At 45.8% G+C, this 17,938-nt stretch overlaps 4 non-coding genes across 4 annotated transcripts; all 4 read right to left on the minus strand.

Moving 5' to 3' along the window:
* Positions 1-2,275: 2,275 nt before the first annotated feature.
* On the minus strand, positions 2,276-2,347 carry TRNAG-UCC (transfer RNA glycine (anticodon UCC)). The gene has a single exon. It is a non-coding gene; the product is annotated as a tRNA-Gly (tRNA).
* Positions 2,348-3,856: 1,509 nt separating this feature from the next.
* On the minus strand, positions 3,857-3,928 carry TRNAG-UCC (transfer RNA glycine (anticodon UCC)). Its single transcript has one exon. It is a non-coding gene; the product is annotated as a tRNA-Gly (tRNA).
* Positions 3,929-5,449: 1,521 nt separating this feature from the next.
* TRNAG-UCC (transfer RNA glycine (anticodon UCC)) lies at positions 5,450-5,521 on the minus strand. Its single transcript has one exon. It is a non-coding gene; the product is annotated as a tRNA-Gly (tRNA).
* Positions 5,522-7,042: 1,521 nt separating this feature from the next.
* On the minus strand, positions 7,043-7,114 carry TRNAG-UCC (transfer RNA glycine (anticodon UCC)). The gene has a single exon. It is a non-coding gene; the product is annotated as a tRNA-Gly (tRNA).
* Between the last annotated feature and the right edge of the window lie 10,824 nt (positions 7,115-17,938).

Below are 17,938 nucleotides of genomic sequence, written 5' to 3' on the forward strand. Positions count from 1 at the left end.
TCCTTTCTCTGTGATCCTAGCACTAGCATACTCAGGATTTGGCTTTACCTGGGAGCCAGAGATCTACCCGGTGAGGGCTTGCCCGGTGTGAGGCTTTTGAGCCTTTGGGAGCGTTCGGGACGTGAGAGGATGCTGGACAGGAAACTATGCCAATTTAAAGTATCCAACCTTCCTGCTGCAGTGAGAGGCTCTTTCCGTGGAAATCTGCCACTTGGAGTCCTCTCAACTTGCCCTCTGATAAAACATTTTTCTGAGCCGCAGTTACATCCGATGGTTACAAGGTGGCGCTGCATTCAGGTGAGAGCACAAGTATGCACAAAATCTTGGGGACTTTTGCCAGATTTATCGGTGGATCTTGCCTATTATTTTCAGAGGCTAGATATCGCCTAGAAATGCTTTTTAAAATAGGGATGCTGGGGTTATAATGTCTGGTCGGGGCTCAGCCCTTTCATTGCCTGCCCCCAGCAAAATATTTATTATCAGCACATGTGAGTGGTGAGTGCTTTATGGAAAATAGCATATATTGGGACAATGAATGTAGCAGATGAGGCGATCGAGATGTCTACCTACGTGTTTTTTTTTTTTTTTATATAACGGCTGATTATTCTGTTTCTGATATTTCAGTTTTGTGACATGTTGCATTAAAATATATCCTGCTTGGAGAATATATAAATATTTGCACTGCGTCGGCCGGGAATCAAACCCGGGTCAACTGCTTGGAAGGCAGCTATGCTCACCACTATACCACCAACGCCCTCTGATGTGTGTCCTCTAGGTTCCAGATGTTACAACGCCGAGTGCAGTGGCAATCTTGCACCCGTTCCAATGGTGCATTTGGTGTGGATTCCAACATGAAAAGCAGTAGAAATTGTCTTGCAGAGGGTAAAGAACTGGGGATTGAAACCAAGGACAAAGCTGTGCAGAAGAGAAGAAATGGAAAGCAGCAGTACAAATAGTGGAAATGAGCATATGGGCAGCATCGGAAGCAAAGCAGCAAAGAGAAAGGGAGTAAATTCCATGAAATGCATAGGAGATTGATAAAAGCAGAACAAAAAGGGAAGAATGAAATTCAAAGCATGCCCCGAAAAACGTGTGAAGGTCCCACCTGTCAATTATGCTTCTAATTGGGTATCTTTACTTTCAAAGTATAGGGTTGATCCTTTGACGATCACTCTCTTGATTTACAGCAGAGACAGATAGTTGAGAAGTCTTTTCTCACATAGCTAGCACAAGCCTGCGCTTTTCCTTGCTGGCAGGGTGGAAATGACAGATTAGTCCTAGGAAGAAAAATCAAGCAATATTAGCAGAGGATGGTTTCGATCCATCGACCTCTGGGTTATGGGCCCAGCACGCTTCCGCTGCGCCACTCTGCTCCCTTGTGAAAGTGCTCTCTTTATGCAGAGGAGGAGCTTTCAGCGGAGTGGCAAGGGATTGGTGAGGCTCTCTCCTCATTTGCCTAAGCACATCGCAAGGTATGCTGGGTACAGAAAATCTTCATCTTCCCCACTCACAGTCAGTCATAACTGAAAGTGCAGACCCTCTTAGGAATTAGCCGTTTCAGGCCTTTACCAAGACAGCAGCTCTCTGTCCCTGTCCTTTCTCTGTGATCCTAGCACTAGCATACTCAGGATTTGGCTTTACCTGGGAGCCAGAGATCTACACGGTGAGGGCTTGCCCGGTGTGAGGCTTTTGAGTGTTTGGGAGCGTTCGGGACGTGAGAGGACGCTGGACAGGAAACTATGCCAATTTGAAGTATCCAACCTTCCTGCTGCAGCGAGAGGCTCTTTCCGTGGAAATCTGCCACTTGGAGTCCTCTCAACTTGCCCTCTGATAAAACATTTTTCTGAGCCGCAGTTACATCCGATGGTTACAAGGTGGCACTGCATTCAGGTGAGAGCACAAGTATGCACAAAATCTTGGGGACTTTTGCCAGATTTATCGGTGGATCTTGCCTATTATTTTCAGAGGCTAGATATCGCCTAGAAATGCTTTTTAAAATAGGGATGCTGGGGTTATAATGTCTGGTCGGGGCTCAGCCCTTTCATTGCCTGCCCCCAGCAAAATATTTATTATCAGCACATGTGAGTGGTGAGTGCTTTATGGAAAATAGCATATATTGGGACAATGAATGTAGCAGATGAGGCGATCGAGATGTCTACCTACGTGTTTGTTTATTTTTTTATATAACGGCTGATTATTCTGTTTCTGATATTTCAGTTTTGTGACATGTTGCATTAAAATATATCCTGCTTGGAGAATATATAAATATTTGCACTGCGTTGGCCGGGAATCGAACCCGGGTCAACTGCTTGGAAGGCAGCTATGCTCACCACTATACCACCAACGCCCTCTGATGTGTGTCCTCTAGGTTCCAGATGTTACAACGCCGAGTGCAGTGGCAATCTTGCACCGGTTCCAATGGTGCATTTGGTGTGGATACCAACATGAAAAGCAGTAGAAATTGTCTTGCAGAGGGTAAAGAACTGGGGATTGAAACCAAGGACAAAGCTGTGCAGAAGAGAAGAAATGGAAAGCAGCAGTACAAATAGTGGAAATGAGCATATGGGCAGCATCGGAAGCAAAGCAGCGAAGAGAAAGGGAGTAAATTCCATGAAATGCATAGGAGATTGATAAAAGCAGAACAAAAAGGGAAGAATGAAATTCAAAGCATGCCCCGAAAAACGTGTGAAGGTCCCACCTGTCATTTATGCTTCTAATTGGGTATCTTTACTTTCAAAGTATAGGGTTGATCCTTTGACGATCACTCTCTTGATTTACAGCAGAGACAGATAGTTGAGAAGTCTTTTCTCACATAGCTAGCACAAGCCTCCGCTTTTCCTTGCTGGCAGGGTGGAAATGACAGATTAGTCCTAGGAAGAAAAATCAAGCAATATTAGCAGAGGATGGTTTCGATCCATCGACCTCTGGGTTATGGGCCCAGCACGCTTCCGCTGCGCCACTCTGCTCCCTTGTGAAAGTGCTCTCTTTATGCAGAGGAGGAGCTTTCAGCGGAGTGGCAAGGGATTGGAGGGGCTCTCTCCTCATTTGCCTAAGCACATCGCAAGGTATGCTGGGTACAGAAAATCTTCATCTTCCCCACTCACAGTCAGTCATAACTGAAAGTGCAGACCCTCTTAGGAATTAGCCGTTTCAGGCCTTTACCAAGACAGCAGCTCTCTGTCCCTGTCCTTTCTCTGTGATCCTAGCACTAGCATACTCAGGATTTGGCTTTACCTGGGAGCTAGAGATCTACCCGGTGAGGGGAGGCTTTTGAGCGTTTGGGAGCGTTCGGGACGTGAGAGGACGCTGGACAGGAAACTATGCCAATTTGAAGTATCCAACCTTCCTGCTGCAGCGAGAGGCTCTTTCCGTTGAAATCTGCCACTTGGAGTCCTCTCAACTTGCCCTCTGATAAAACATTTTTCTGAGCCGCAGTTACATCCGATGGTTACAAGGTGGCGCTGCATTCAGGTGAGAGCACAAGTATGCACAAAATCTTGGGGACTTTTGCCAGATTTATCGGTGGATCTTGCCTATTATTTTCAGAGGCTAGATATCGCCTAGAAATGCTTTTTAAAATAGGGTTGCTGGGGTTATAATGTCTGGTCGGGGCTCAGCCCTTTCCTTGCCTGCCCCCAGCAAAATATTTATTATCAGCACATGTGAGTGGTGAGTGCTTTATGGAAAATAGCATATATTGGGACAATGAATGTAGCAGATGAGGCGATCGAGATGTCTACCTACGTGTTTGTTTATTTTTTTATATAACGGCTGATTATTCTGTTTCTGATATTTCAGTTTTGTGACATGTTGCATTAAAATATATCCTGCTTGGAGAATATATAAATATTTGCACTGCGTTGGCCGGGAATCGAACCCGGGTCAACTGCTTGGAAGGCAGCTATGCTCACCACTATACCACCAACGCCCTCTGATGTGTGTCCTCTAGGTTCCAGATGTTACAACGCCGAGTGCAGTGGCAATCTTGCACCGGTTCCAATGGTGCATTTGGTGTGGATACCAACATGAAAAGCAGTAGAAATTGTCTTGCAGAGGGTAAAGAACTGGGGATTGAAACCAAGGACAAAGCTGTGCAGAAGAGAAGAAATGGAAAGCAGCAGTACAAATAGTGGAAATGAGCATATGGGCAGCATCGGAAGCAAAGCAGCGAAGAGAAAGGGAGTAAATTCCATGAAATGCATAGGAGATTGATAAAAGCAGAACAAAAAGGGAAGAATGAAATTCAAAGCATGCCCCGAAAAACGTGTGAAGGTCCCACCTGTCATTTATGCTTCTAATTGGGTATCTTTACTTTCAAAGTATAGGGTTGATCCTTTGACGATCACTCTCTTGATTTACAGCAGAGACAGATAGTTGAGAAGTCTTTTCTCACATAGCTAGCACAAGCCTGCGCTTTTCCTTGCTGGCAGGGTGGAAATGACAGATTAGTCCTAGGAAGAAAAAGCAAGCAATATTAGCAGAGGATGGTTTCGATCCATCGACCTCTGGGTTATGGGCCCAGCACGCTTCCGCTGCGCCACTCTGCTCCCTTGTGAAAGTGCTCTCTTTATGCAGAGGAGGAGCTTTCAGCGGAGTGGCAAGGGATTGGTGGGGCTCTCTCCTCATTTGCCTAAGCACATCGCAAGGTATGCTGGGTACAGAAAATCTTCATCTTCCCCACTCACAGTCAGTCATAACTGAAAGTGCAGACCCTCTTAGGAATTAGCCGTTTCAGGCCTTTACCAAGACAGCAGCTCTCTGTCCCTGTCCTTTCTCTGTGATCCTAGCACTAGCATACTCAGGATTTGGCTTTACCTGGGAGCCAGAGATCTACACGGTGAGGGCTTGCCCGGTGCGAGGCTTTTGATTGTTTGGGAGCGTTCGGGACGTGAGAGGACGCTGGACAGGAAACTATGCCAATTTGAAGTATCCAACCTTCCTGCTGCAGCGAGAGGCTCTTTCCGTGGAAATCTGCCACTTGGAGTCCTCTCAACTTGCCCTCTGATAAAACATTTTTCTGAGCCGCAGTTACATCCGATGGTTACAAGGTGGCACTGCATTCAGGTGAGAGCACAAGTATGCACAAAATCTTGGGGACTTTTGCCAGATTTATCGGTGGATCTTGCCTATTATTTTCAGAGGCTAGATATCGCCTAGAAATGCTTTTTAAAATAGGGTTGCTGGGGTTATAATGTCTGGTCGGGGCTCAGCCCTTTCATTGCCTGCCCACAGCAAAATATTTATTATCAGCACATGTGAGTGGTGAGTGCTTTATGGAAAATAGCATATATTGGGACAATGAATGTAGCAGATGAGGCGATCGAGATGTCTACCTACGTGTTTGTTTATTTTTTTATATAACGGCTGATTATTCTGTTTCTGATATTTCAGTTTTGTGACATGTTGCATTAAAATATATCCTGCTTGGAGAATATATAAATATTTGCACTGCGTTGGCCAGGAATCGAACCTGGGTCAACTGCTTGGAAGGCAGCTATGCTCACCACTATACCACCAACGCCCTCTGATGTGTGTCCTCTAGGTTCCAGATGTTACAACGCCGAGTGCAGTGGCAATCTTGCACCGGTTCCAATGGTGCATTTGGTGTGGATACCAACATGAAAAGCAGTAGAAATTGTCTTGCAGAGGGTAAAGAACTGGGGATTGAAACCAAGGACAAAGCTGTGCAGAAGAGAAGAAATGGAAAGCAGCAGTACAAATAGTGGAAATGAGCATATGGGCAGCATCGGAAGCAAAGCAGCGAAGAGAAAGGGAGTAAATTCCATGAAATGCATAGGAGATTGATAAAAGCAGAACAAAAAGGGAAGAATGAAATTCAAAGCATGCCCCGAAAAACGTGTGAAGGTCCCACCTGTCATTTATGCTTCTAATTGGGTATCTTTACTTTCAAAGTATAGGGTTGATCCTTTGACGATCACTCTCTTGATTTACAGCAGAGACAGATAGTTGAGAAGTCTTTTCTCACATAGCTAGCACAAGCCTGCGCTTTTCCTTGCTGGCAGGGTGGAAATGACAGATTAGTCCTAGGAAGAAAAATCAAGCAATATTAGCAGAGGATGGTTTCGATCCATCGACCTCTGGGTTATGGGCCCAGCACGCTTCCGCTGCGCCACTCTGCTCCCTTGTGAAAGTGCTCTCTTTATGCAGAGGAGGAGCTTTCAGCGGAGTGGCAAGGGATTGGTGGGGCTCTCTCCTCATTTGCCTAAGCACATCGCAAGGTATGCTGGGTACAGAAAATCTTCATCTTCCCCACTCACAGTCAGTCATAACTGAAAGTGCAGACCCTCTTAGGAATTAGCCGTTTCAGGCCTTTACCAAGACAGCAGCTCTCTGTCCCTGTCCTTTCTCTGTGATCCTAGCACTAGCATACTCAGGATTTGGCTTTACCTGGGAGCCAGAGATCTACACGGTGAGGGCTTGCCCGGTGCGAGGCTTTTGATTGTTTGGGAGCGTTCGGGACGTGAGAGGACGCTGGACAGGAAACTATGCCAATTTGAAGTATCCAACCTTCCTGCTGCAGCGAGAGGCTCTTTCCGTGGAAATCTGCCACTTGGAGTCCTCTCAACTTGCCCTCTGATAAAACATTTTTCTGAGCCGCAGTTACATCCGATGGTTACAAGGTGGCACTGCATTCAGGTGAGAGCACAAGTATGCACAAAATCTTGGGGACTTTTGCCAGATTTATCGGTGGATCTTGCCTATTATTTTCAGAGGCTAGATATCGCCTAGAAATGCTTTTTAAAATAGGGTTGCTGGGGTTATAATGTCTGGTCGGGGCTCAGCCCTTTCATTGCCTGCCCACAGCAAAATATTTATTATCAGCACATGTGAGTGGTGAGTGCTTTATGGAAAATAGCATATATTGGGACAATGAATGTAGCAGATGAGGCGATCGAGATGTCTACCTACGTGTTTGTTTATTTTTTTATATAACGGCTGATTATTCTGTTTCTGATATTTCAGTTTTGTGACATGTTGCATTAAAATATATCCTGCTTGGAGAATATATAAATATTTGCACTGCGTTGGCCAGGAATCGAACCTGGGTCAACTGCTTGGAAGGCAGCTATGCTCACCACTATACCACCAACGCCCTCTGATGTGTGTCCTCTAGGTTCCAGATGTTACAACGCCGAGTGCAGTGGCAATCTTGCACCGGTTCCAATGGTGCATTTGGTGTGGATACCAACATGAAAAGCAGTAGAAATTGTCTTGCAGAGGGTAAAGAACTGGGGATTGAAACCAAGGACAAAGCTGTGCAGAAGAGAAGAAATGGAAAGCAGCAGTACAAATAGTGGAAATGAGCATATGGGCAGCATCGGAAGCAAAGCAGCGAAGAGAAAGGGAGTAAATTCCATGAAATGCATAGGAGATTGATAAAAGCAGAACAAAAAGGGAAGAATGAAATTCAAAGCATGCCCCGAAAAACGTGTGAAGGTCCCACCTGTCATTTATGCTTCTAATTGGGTATCTTTACTTTCAAAGTATAGGGTTGATCCTTTGACGATCACTCTCTTGATTTACAGCAGAGACAGATAGTTGAGAAGTCTTTTCTCACATAGCCAGCACAAGCCTGCGCTTTTCCTTGCTGGCAGGGTGGAAATGACAGATTAGTCCTAGGAAGAAAAATCAAGCAATATTAGCAGAGGATGGTTTCAATCCATCGACCTCTGGGTTATGGGCCCAGCACGCTTCCGCTGCGCCACTCTGCTCCCTTGTGAAAGTGCTCTCTTTATGCAGAGGAGGAGCTTTCAGCGGAGTGGCAAGGGATTGGTGGGGCTCTCTCCTCATTTGCCTAAGCACATCGCAAGGTATGCTGGGTACAGAAAATCTTCATCTTCCCCACTCACAGTCAGTCATAACTGAAAGTGCAGACCCTCTTAGGAATTAGCAGTTTCAGGCCTTTACCAAGACAGCAGCTCTCTGTCCCTGTCCTTTCTCTGTGATCCTAGCACTAGCATACTCAGGATTTGGCTTTACCTGGGAGCCAGAGATCTACCCGGTGAGGGCGAGGCTTTTGAGTGTTTGGGAGCGTTCGGGACGTGAGAGGACGCTGGACAGGAAACTATGCCAATTTGAAGTATCCAACCTTCCTGCTGCAGCGAGAGGCTCTTTCCGTGGAAATCTGCCACTTGGAGTCCTCTCAACTTGCCCTCTGATAAAACATTTTTCTGAGCCGCAGTTACATCCGATGGTTACAAGGTGGCGCTGCATTCAGGTGAGAGCACAAGGATGCACAAAATCTTGGGGACTTTTGCCAGATTTATCGGTGGATCTTGCCTATTATTTTCAGAGGCTAGATATCGCCTATAAATGCTTTTTAAAATAGGGTTGCTGGGGTTATAATGTCTGGTCGGGGCTCAGCCCTTTCATTGCCTGCCCCCAGCAAAATATTTATTATCAGCACATGTGAGTGGTGAGTGCTTTATGGAAAATAGCATATATTGGGACAATGAATGTAGCAGATGAGGCGATCGAGATGTCTACCTACGTGTTTGTTTTTTTTTTTATATAACGGCTGATTATTCTGTTTCTGATATTTCAGTTTTGTGACATGTTGCATTAAAATATATCCTGCTTGGAGAATATATAAATATTTGCACTGCGTTGGCCGGGAATCGAACCCGGGTCAATTGCTTGGAAGGCAGCTATGCTCAGCACTATACCACCAACGCCCTCTGATGTGTGTCCTCTAGGTTCCAGATGTTACAACGCCGAGTGCAGTGGCAATCTTGCACCCGTTCCAATGGTGCATTTGGTGTGGATTCCAACATGAAAAGCAGTAGAAATTGTCTTGCAGAGGGTAAAGAACTGGGGATTGAAACCAAGGACAAAGCTGTGCAGAAGAGAAGAAATGGAAAGCAGCAGTACAAATAGTGGAAATGAGCATATGGGCAGCATCGGAAGCAAAGCAGCGAAGAGAAAGGGAGTAAATTCCATGAAATGCATAGGAGATTGATAAAAGCAGAACAAAAAGGGAAGAATGAAATTCAAAGCATGCCCCGAAAAACGTGTGAAGGTCCCACCTGTCATTTATGCTTCTAATTGGGTATCTTTACTTTCAAAGTATAGGGTTGATCCTTTGACGATCACTCTCTTGATTTACAGCAGAGACAGATAGTTGAGAAGTCTTTTCTCACATAGCTAGCACAAGCCTGCGCTTTTCCTTGCTGGCAGGGTGGAAATGACAGATTAGTCCTAGGAAGAAAAATCAAGCAATATTAGCAGAGGATGGTTTCGATCCATCGACCTCTGGGTTATGGGCCCAGCACGCTTCCGCTGCGCCACTCTGCTCCCTTGTGAAAGTGCTCTCTTTATGCAGAGGAGGAGCTTTCAGCGGAGTGGCAAGGGATTGGTGGGGCTCTCTCCTCATTTGCCTAAGCACATCGCAAGGTATGCTGGGTACAGAAAATCTTCATCTTCCCCACTCACAGTCAGTCATAACTGAAAGTGCAGACCCTCTTAGGAATTAGCCGTTTCAGGCCTTTACCAAGACAGCAGCTCTCTGTCCCTGTCCTTTCTCTGTGATCCAAGCACTAGCATACTCAGGATTTGGCTTTACCTGGGAGCCAGAGATCTACCCGGTGAGGGCTTGCCCGGTGTGAGGCTTTTGAGCGTTTGGGAGCGTTCGGGACGTGAGAGGACGCTGGACAGGAAACTATGCCAATTTAAAGTATCCAACCTTCCTGCTGCAGTGAGAGGCTCTTTCCGTGGAAATCTGCCACTTGGAGTCCTCTCAACTTGCCCTCTGATAAAACATTTTTCTGAGCCGCAGTTACATCCGATGGTTACAAGGTGGCGCTGCATTCAGGTGAGAGCACAAGTATGCACAAAATCTTGGGGACTTTTGCCAGATTTATCGGTGGATCTTGCCTATTATTTTCAGAGGCTAGATATCGCCTAGAAATGCTTTTTAAAATAGGGATGCTGGGGTTATAATGTCTGGTCGGGGCTCAGCCCTTTCATTGCCTGCCCCCAGCAAAATATTTATTATCAGCACATGTGAGTGGTGAGTGCTTTATGGAAAATAGCATATATTGGGACAATGAATGTAGCAGATGAGGCGATCGAGATGTCTACCTACGTGGTTTTTTTTTTTTTTATATAACGGCTGATTATTCTGTTTCTGATATTTCAGTTTTGTGACATGTTGCATTAAAATATATCCTGCTTGGAGAATATATAAATATTTGCACTGCGTTGGCCGGGAATCAAACCCGGGTCAACTGCTTGGAAGGCAGCTATGCTCACCACTATACCACCAACGCCCTCTGATGTGTGTCCTCTAGGTTCCAGATGTTACAACGCCGAGTGCAGTGGCAATCTTGCACCCGTTCCAATGGTGCATTTGGTGTGGATTCCAACATGAAAAGCAGTAGAAATTGTCTTGCAGAGGGTAAAGAACTGGGGATTGAAACCAAGGACAAAGCTGTGCAGAAGAGAAGAAATGGAAAGCAGCAGTACAAATAGTGGAAATGAGCATATGGGCAGCATCGGAAGCAAAGCAGCGAAGAGAAAGGGAGTAAATTCCATGAAATGCATAGGAGATTGATAAAAGCAGAACAAAAAGGGAAGAATGAAATTCAAAGCATGCCCCGAAAAACGTGTGAAGGTCCCACCTGTCATTTATGCTTCTAATTGGGTATCTTTACTTTCAAAGTATAGGGTTGATCCTTTGACGATCACTCTCTTGATTTACAGCAGAGACAGATAGTTGAGAAGTCTTTTCTCACATAGCTAGCACAAGCCTGCGCTTTTCCTTGCTGGCAGGGTGGAAATGACAGATTAGTCCTAGGAAGAAAAATCAAGCAATATTAGCAGAGGATGGTTTCGATCCATCGACCTCTGGGTTATGGGCCCAGCACACTTCCGCTGCGCCACTCTGCTCCCTTGTGAAAGTGCTCTCTTTATGCAGAGGAGGAGCTTTCAGCGGAGTGGCAAGGGATTGGAGGGGCTCTCTCCTCATTTGCCTAAGCACATCGCAAGGTATGCTGGGTACAGAAAATCTTCATCTTCCCCACTCACAGTCAGTCATAACTGAAAGTGCAGACCCTCTTAGGAATTAGCCGTTTCAGGCCTTTACCAAGACAGCAGCTCTCTGTCCCTGTCCTTTCTCTGTGATCCTAGCACTAGCATACTCAGGATTTGGCTTTACCTGGGAGCTAGAGATCTACCCGGTGAGGGGAGGCTTTTGAGCGTTTGGGAGCGTTCGGGACGTGAGAGGACGCTGGACAGGAAACTATGCCAATTTGAAGTATCCAACCTTCCTGCTGCAGCGAGAGGCTCTTTCCGTGGAAATCTGCCACTTGGAGTCCTCTCAACTTGCCCTCTGATAAAACATTTTTCTGAGCCGCAGTTACATCCGATGGTTACAAGGTGGCGCTGCATTCAGGTGAGAGCACAAGTATGCACAAAATCTTGGGGACTTTTGCCAGATTTATCGGTGGATCTTGCCTATTATTTTCAGAGGCTAGATATCGCCTAGAAATGCTTTTTAAAATAGGGTTGCTGGGGTTATAATGTCTGGTCGGGGCTCAGCCCTTTCCTTGCCTGCCCCCAGCAAAATATTTATTATCAGCACATGTGAGTGGTGAGTGCTTTATGGAAAATAGCATATATTGGGACAATGAATGTAGCAGATGAGGCGATCGAGATGTCTACCTACGTGTTTGTTTATTTTTTTATATAACGGCTGATTATTCTGTTTCTGATATTTCAGTTTTGTGACATGTTGCATTAAAATATATCCTGCTTGGAGAATATATAAATATTTGCACTGCGTTGGCCGGGAATCGAACCCGGGTCAACTGCTTGGAAGGCAGCTATGCTCAGCACTATACCACCAACGCCCTCTGATGTGTGTCCTCTAGGTTCCAGATGTTACAACGCCGAGTGCAGTGGCAATCTTGCACCCGTTCCAATGGTGCATTTGGTGTGGATTCCAACATGAAAAGCAGTAGAAATTGTCTTGCAGAGGGTAAAGAACTGGGGATTGAAACCAAGGACAAAGCTGTGCAGAAGAGAAGAAATGGAAAGCAGCAGTACAAATAGTGGAAATGAGCATATGGGCAGCATCGGAAGCAAAGCAGCGAAGAGAAAGGGAGTAAATTCCATGAAATGCATAGGAGATTGATAAAAGCAGAACAAAAAGGGAAGAATGAAATTCAAAGCATGCCCCGAAAAACGTGTGAAGGTCCCACCTGTCATTTATGCTTCTAATTGGGTATCTTTACTTTCAAAGTATAGGGTTGATCCTTTGACGATCACTCTCTTGATTTACAGCAGAGACAGATAGTTGAGAAGTCTTTTCTCACATAGCTAGCACAAGCCTGCGCTTTTCCTTGCTGGCAGGGTGGAAATGACAGATTAGTCCTAGGAAGAAAAATCAAGCAATATTAGCAGAGGATGGTTTCGATCCATCGACCTCTGGGTTATGGGCCCAGCACGCTTCCGCTGCGCCACTCTGCTCCCTTGTGAAAGTGCTCTCTTTATGCAGAGGAGGAGCTTTCAGCGGAGTGGCAAGGGATTGGTGGGGCTCTCTCCTCATTTGCCTAAGCACATCGCAAGGTATGCTGGGTACAGAAAATCTTCATCTTCCCCACTCACAGTCAGTCATAACTGAAAGTGCAGACCCTCTTAGGAATTAGCCGTTTCAGGCCTTTACCAAGACAGCAGCTCTCTGTCCCTGTCCTTTCTCTGTGATCCAAGCACTAGCATACTCAGGATTTGGCTTTACCTGGGAGCCAGAGATCTACCCGGTGAGGGCGAGGCTTTTGAGCGTTTGGGAGCGTTCGGGACGTGAGAGGACGCTGGACAGGAAACTATGCCAATTTAAAGTATCCAACCTTCCTGCTGCAGTGAGAGGCTCTTTCCGTGGAAATCTGCCACTTGGAGTCCTCTCAACTTGCCCTCTGATAAAACATTTTTCTGAGCCGCAGTTACATCCGATGGTTACAAGGTGGCGCTGCATTCAGGTGAGAGCACAAGTATGCACAAAATCTTGGGGACTTTTGCCAGATTTATCGGTGGATCTTGCCTATTATTTTCAGAGGCTAGATATCGCCTAGAAATGCTTTTTAAAATAGGGATGCTGGGGTTATAATGTCTGGTCGGGGCTCAGCCCTTTCATTGCCTGCCCCCAGCAAAATATTTATTATCAGCACATGTGAGTGGTGAGTGCTTTATGGAAAATAGCATATATTGGGACAATGAATGTAGCAGATGAGGCGATCGAGATGTCTACCTACGTGTTTTTTTTTTTTTTTATATAACGGCTGATTATTCTGTTTCTGATATTTCAGTTTTGTGACATGTTGCATTAAAATATATCCTGCTTGGAGAATATATAAATATTTGCACTGCGTTGGCCGGGAATCAAACCCGGGTCAACTGCTTGGAAGGCAGCTATGCTCACCACTATACCACCAACGCCCTCTGATGTGTGTCCTCTAGGTTCCAGATGTTACAACGCCGAGTGCAGTGGCAATCTTGCACCCGTTCCAATGGTGCATTTGGTGTGGATTCCAACATGAAAAGCAGTAGAAATTGTCTTGCAGAGGGTAAAGAACTGGGGATTGAAACCAAGGACAAAGCTGTGCAGAAGAGAAGAAATGGAAAGCAGCAGTACAAATAGTGGAAATGAGCATATGGGCAGCATCGGAAGCAAAGCAGCGAAGAGAAAGGGAGTAAATTCCATGAAATGCATAGGAGATTGATAAAAGCAGAACAAAAAGGGAAGAATGAAATTCAAAGCATGCCCCGAAAAACGTGTGAAGGTCCCACCTGTCATTTATGCTTCTAATTGGGTATCTTTACTTTCAAAGTATAGGGTTGATCCTTTGACGATCACTCTCTTGATTTACAGCAGAGACAGATAGTTGAGAAGTCTTTTCTCACATAGCTAGCACAAGCCTGCGCTTTTCCTTGCTGGCAGGGTGGAAATGACAGATTAGTCCTAGGAAGAAAAATCAAGCAATATTAGCAGAGGATGGTTTCGATCCATCGACCTCTGGGTTATGGGCCCAGCACACTTCCGCTGCGCCACTCTGCTCCCTTGTGAAAGTGCTCTCTTTATGCAGAGGAGGAGCTTTCAGCGGAGTGGCAAGGGATTGGAGGGGCTCTCTCCTCATTTGCCTAAGCACATCGCAAGGTATGCTGGGTACAGAAAATCTTCATCTTCCCCACTCACAGTCAGTCATAACTGAAAGTGCAGACCCTCTTAGGAATTAGCCGTTTCAGGCCTTTACCAAGACAGCAGCTCTCTGTCCCTGTCCTTTCTCTGTGATCCTAGCACTAGCATACTCAGGATTTGGCTTTACCTGGGAGCTAGAGATCTACCCGGTGAGGGGAGGCTTTTGAGCGTTTGGGAGCGTTCGGGACGTGAGAGGACGCTGGACAGGAAACTATGCCAATTTGAAGTATCCAACCTTCCTGCTGCAGCGAGAGGCTCTTTCCGTGGAAATCTGCCACTTGGAGTCCTCTCAACTTGCCCTCTGATAAAACATTTTTCTGAGCCGCAGTTACATCCGATGGTTACAAGGTGGCGCTGCATTCAGGTGAGAGCACAAGTATGCACAAAATCTTGGGGACTTTTGCCAGATTTATCGGTGGATCTTGCCTATTATTTTCAGAGGCTAGATATCGCCTAGAAATGCTTTTTAAAATAGGGTTGCTGGGGTTATAATGTCTGGTCGGGGCTCAGCCCTTTCCTTGCCTGCCCCCAGCAAAATATTTATTATCAGCACATGTGAGTGGTGAGTGCTTTATGGAAAATAGCATATATTGGGACAATGAATGTAGCAGATGAGGCGATCGAGATGTCTACCTACGTGTTTGTTTATTTTTTTATATAACGGCTGATTATTCTGTTTCTGATATTTCAGTTTTGTGACATGTTGCATTAAAATATATCCTGCTTGGAGAATATATAAATATTTGCACTGCGTTGGCCGGGAATCGAACCCGGGTCAACTGCTTGGAAGGCAGCTATGCTCAGCACTATACCACCAACGCCCTCTGATGTGTGTCCTCTAGGTTCCAGATGTTACAACGCCGAGTGCAGTGGCAATCTTGCACCCGTTCCAATGGTGCATTTGGTGTGGATTCCAACATGAAAAGCAGTAGAAATTGTCTTGCAGAGGGTAAAGAACTGGGGATTGAAACCAAGGACAAAGCTGTGCAGAAGAGAAGAAATGGAAAGCAGCAGTACAAATAGTGGAAATGAGCATATGGGCAGCATCGGAAGCAAAGCAGCGAAGAGAAAGGGAGTAAATTCCATGAAATGCATAGGAGATTGATAAAAGCAGAACAAAAAGGGAAGAATGAAATTCAAAGCATGCCCCGAAAAACGTGTGAAGGTCCCACCTGTCATTTATGCTTCTAATTGGGTATCTTTACTTTCAAAGTATAGGGTTGATCCTTTGACGATCACTCTCTTGATTTACAGCAGAGACAGATAGTTGAGAAGTCTTTTCTCACATAGCTAGCACAAGCCTGCGCTTTTCCTTGCTGGCAGGGTGGAAATGACAGATTAGTCCTAGGAAGAAAAATCAAGCAATATTAGCAGAGGATGGTTTCGATCCATCGACCTCTGGGTTATGGGCCCAGCACGCTTCCGCTGCGCCACTCTGCTCCCTTGTGAAAGTGCTCTCTTTATGCAGAGGAGGAGCTTTCAGCGGAGTGGCAAGGGATTGGTGGGGCTCTCTCCTCATTTGCCTAAGCACATCGCAAGGTATGCTGGGTACAGAAAATCTTCATCTTCCCCACTCACAGTCAGTCATAACTGAAAGTGCAGACCCTCTTAGGAATTAGCCGTTTCAGGCCTTTACCAAGACAGCAGCTCTCTGTCCCTGTCCTTTCTCTGTGATCCAAGCACTAGCATACTCAGGATTTGGCTTTACCTGGGAGCCAGAGATCTACCCGGTGAGGGCGAGGCTTTTGAGCGTTTGGGAGCGTTCGGGACGTGAGAGGACGCTGGACAGGAAACTATGCCAATTTAAAGTATCCAACCTTCCTGCTGCAGTGAGAGGCTCTTTCCGTGGAAATCTGCCACTTGGAGTCCTCTCAACTTGCCCTCTGATAAAACATTTTTCTGAGCCGCAGTTACATCCGATGGTTACAAGGTGGCGCTGCATTCAGGTGAGAGCACAAGTATGCACAAAATCTTGGGGACTTTTGCCAGATTTATCGGTGGATCTTGCCTATTATTTTCAGAGGCTAGATATCGCCTAGAAATGCTTTTTAAAATAGGGATGCTGGGGTTATAATGTCTGGTCGGGGCTCAGCCCTTTCATTGCCTGCCCCCAGCAAAATATTTATTATCAGCACATGTGAGTGGTGAGTGCTTTATGGAAAATAGCATATATTGGGACAATGAATGTAGCAGATGAGGCGATCGAGATGTCTACCTACGTGTTTTTTTTTTTTTTTATATAACGGCTGATTATTCTGTTTCTGATATTTCAGTTTTGTGACATGTTGCATTAAAATATATCCTGCTTGGAGAATATATAAATATTTGCACTGCGTTGGCCGGGAATCAAACCCGGGTCAACTGCTTGGAAGGCAGCTATGCTCACCACTATACCACCAACGCCCTCTGATGTGTGTCCTCTAGGTTCCAGATGTTACAACGCCGAGTGCAGTGGCAATCTTGCACCCGTTCCAATGGTGCATTTGGTGTGGATTCCAACATGAAAAGCAGTAGAAATTGTCTTGCAGAGGGTAAAGAACTGGGGATTGAAACCAAGGACAAAGCTGTGCAGAAGAGAAGAAATGGAAAGCAGCAGTACAAATAGTGGAAATGAGCATATGGGCAGCATCGGAAGCAAAGCAGCGAAGAGAAAGGGAGTAAATTCCATGAAATGCATAGGAGATTGATAAAAGCAGAACAAAAAGGGAAGAATGAAATTCAAAGCATGCCCCGAAAAAAGTGTGAAGGTCCCACCTGTCATTTATGCTTCTAATTGGGTATCTTTACTTTCAAAGTATAGGGTTGATCCTTTGACGATCACTCTCTTGATTTACAGCAGAGACAGATAGTTGAGAAGTCTTTTCTCACATAGCTAGCACAAGCCTGCGCTTTTCCTTGCTGGCAGGGTGGAAATGACAGATTAGTCCTAGGAAGAAAAATCAAGCAATATTAGCAGAGGATGGTTTCGATCCATCGACCTCTGGGTTATGGGCCCAGCACACTTCCGCTGCGCCACTCTGCTCCCTTGTGAAAGTGCTCTCTTTATGCAGAGGAGGAGCTTTCAGCGGAGTGGCAAGGGATTGGAGGGGCTCTCTCCTCATTTGCCTAAGCACATCGCAAGGTATGCTGGGTACAGAAAATCTTCATCTTCCCCACTCACAGTCAGTCATAACTGAAAGTGCAGACCCTCTTAGGAATTAGCCGTTTCAGGCCTTTACCAAGACAGCAGCTCTCTGTCCCTGTCCTTTCTCTGTGATCCTAGCACTAGCATACTCAGGATTTGGCTTTACCTGGGAGCTAGAGATCTACCCAGTGAGGGGAGGCTTTTGAGCGTTTGGGAGCGTTCGGGACGTGAGAGGACGCTGGACAGGAAACTATGCCAATTTGAAGTATCCAACCTTCCTGCTGCAGCGAGAGGCTCTTTCCGTGGAAATCTGCCACTTGGAGTCCTCTCAACTTGCCCTCTGATAAAACATTTTTCTGAGCCGCAGTTACATCCGATGGTTACAAGGTGGCGCTGCATTCAGGTGAGAGCACAAGTATGCACAAAATCTTGGGGACTTTTGCCAGATTTATCGGTGGATCTTGCCTATTATTTTCAGAGGCTAGATATCGCCTAGAAATGCTTTTTAAAATAGGGTTGCTGGGGTTATAATGTCTGGTCGGGGCTCAGCCCTTTCCTTGCCTGCCCCCAGCAAAATATTTATTATCAGCACATGTGAGTGG

The sequence above is a fragment of the Triturus cristatus genome, chromosome 11, assembly GCF_964204655.1.
Source record: "Triturus cristatus chromosome 11, aTriCri1.1, whole genome shotgun sequence".
In the NCBI taxonomy this organism is placed as follows: domain Eukaryota; kingdom Metazoa; phylum Chordata; class Amphibia; order Caudata; family Salamandridae; genus Triturus; species Triturus cristatus.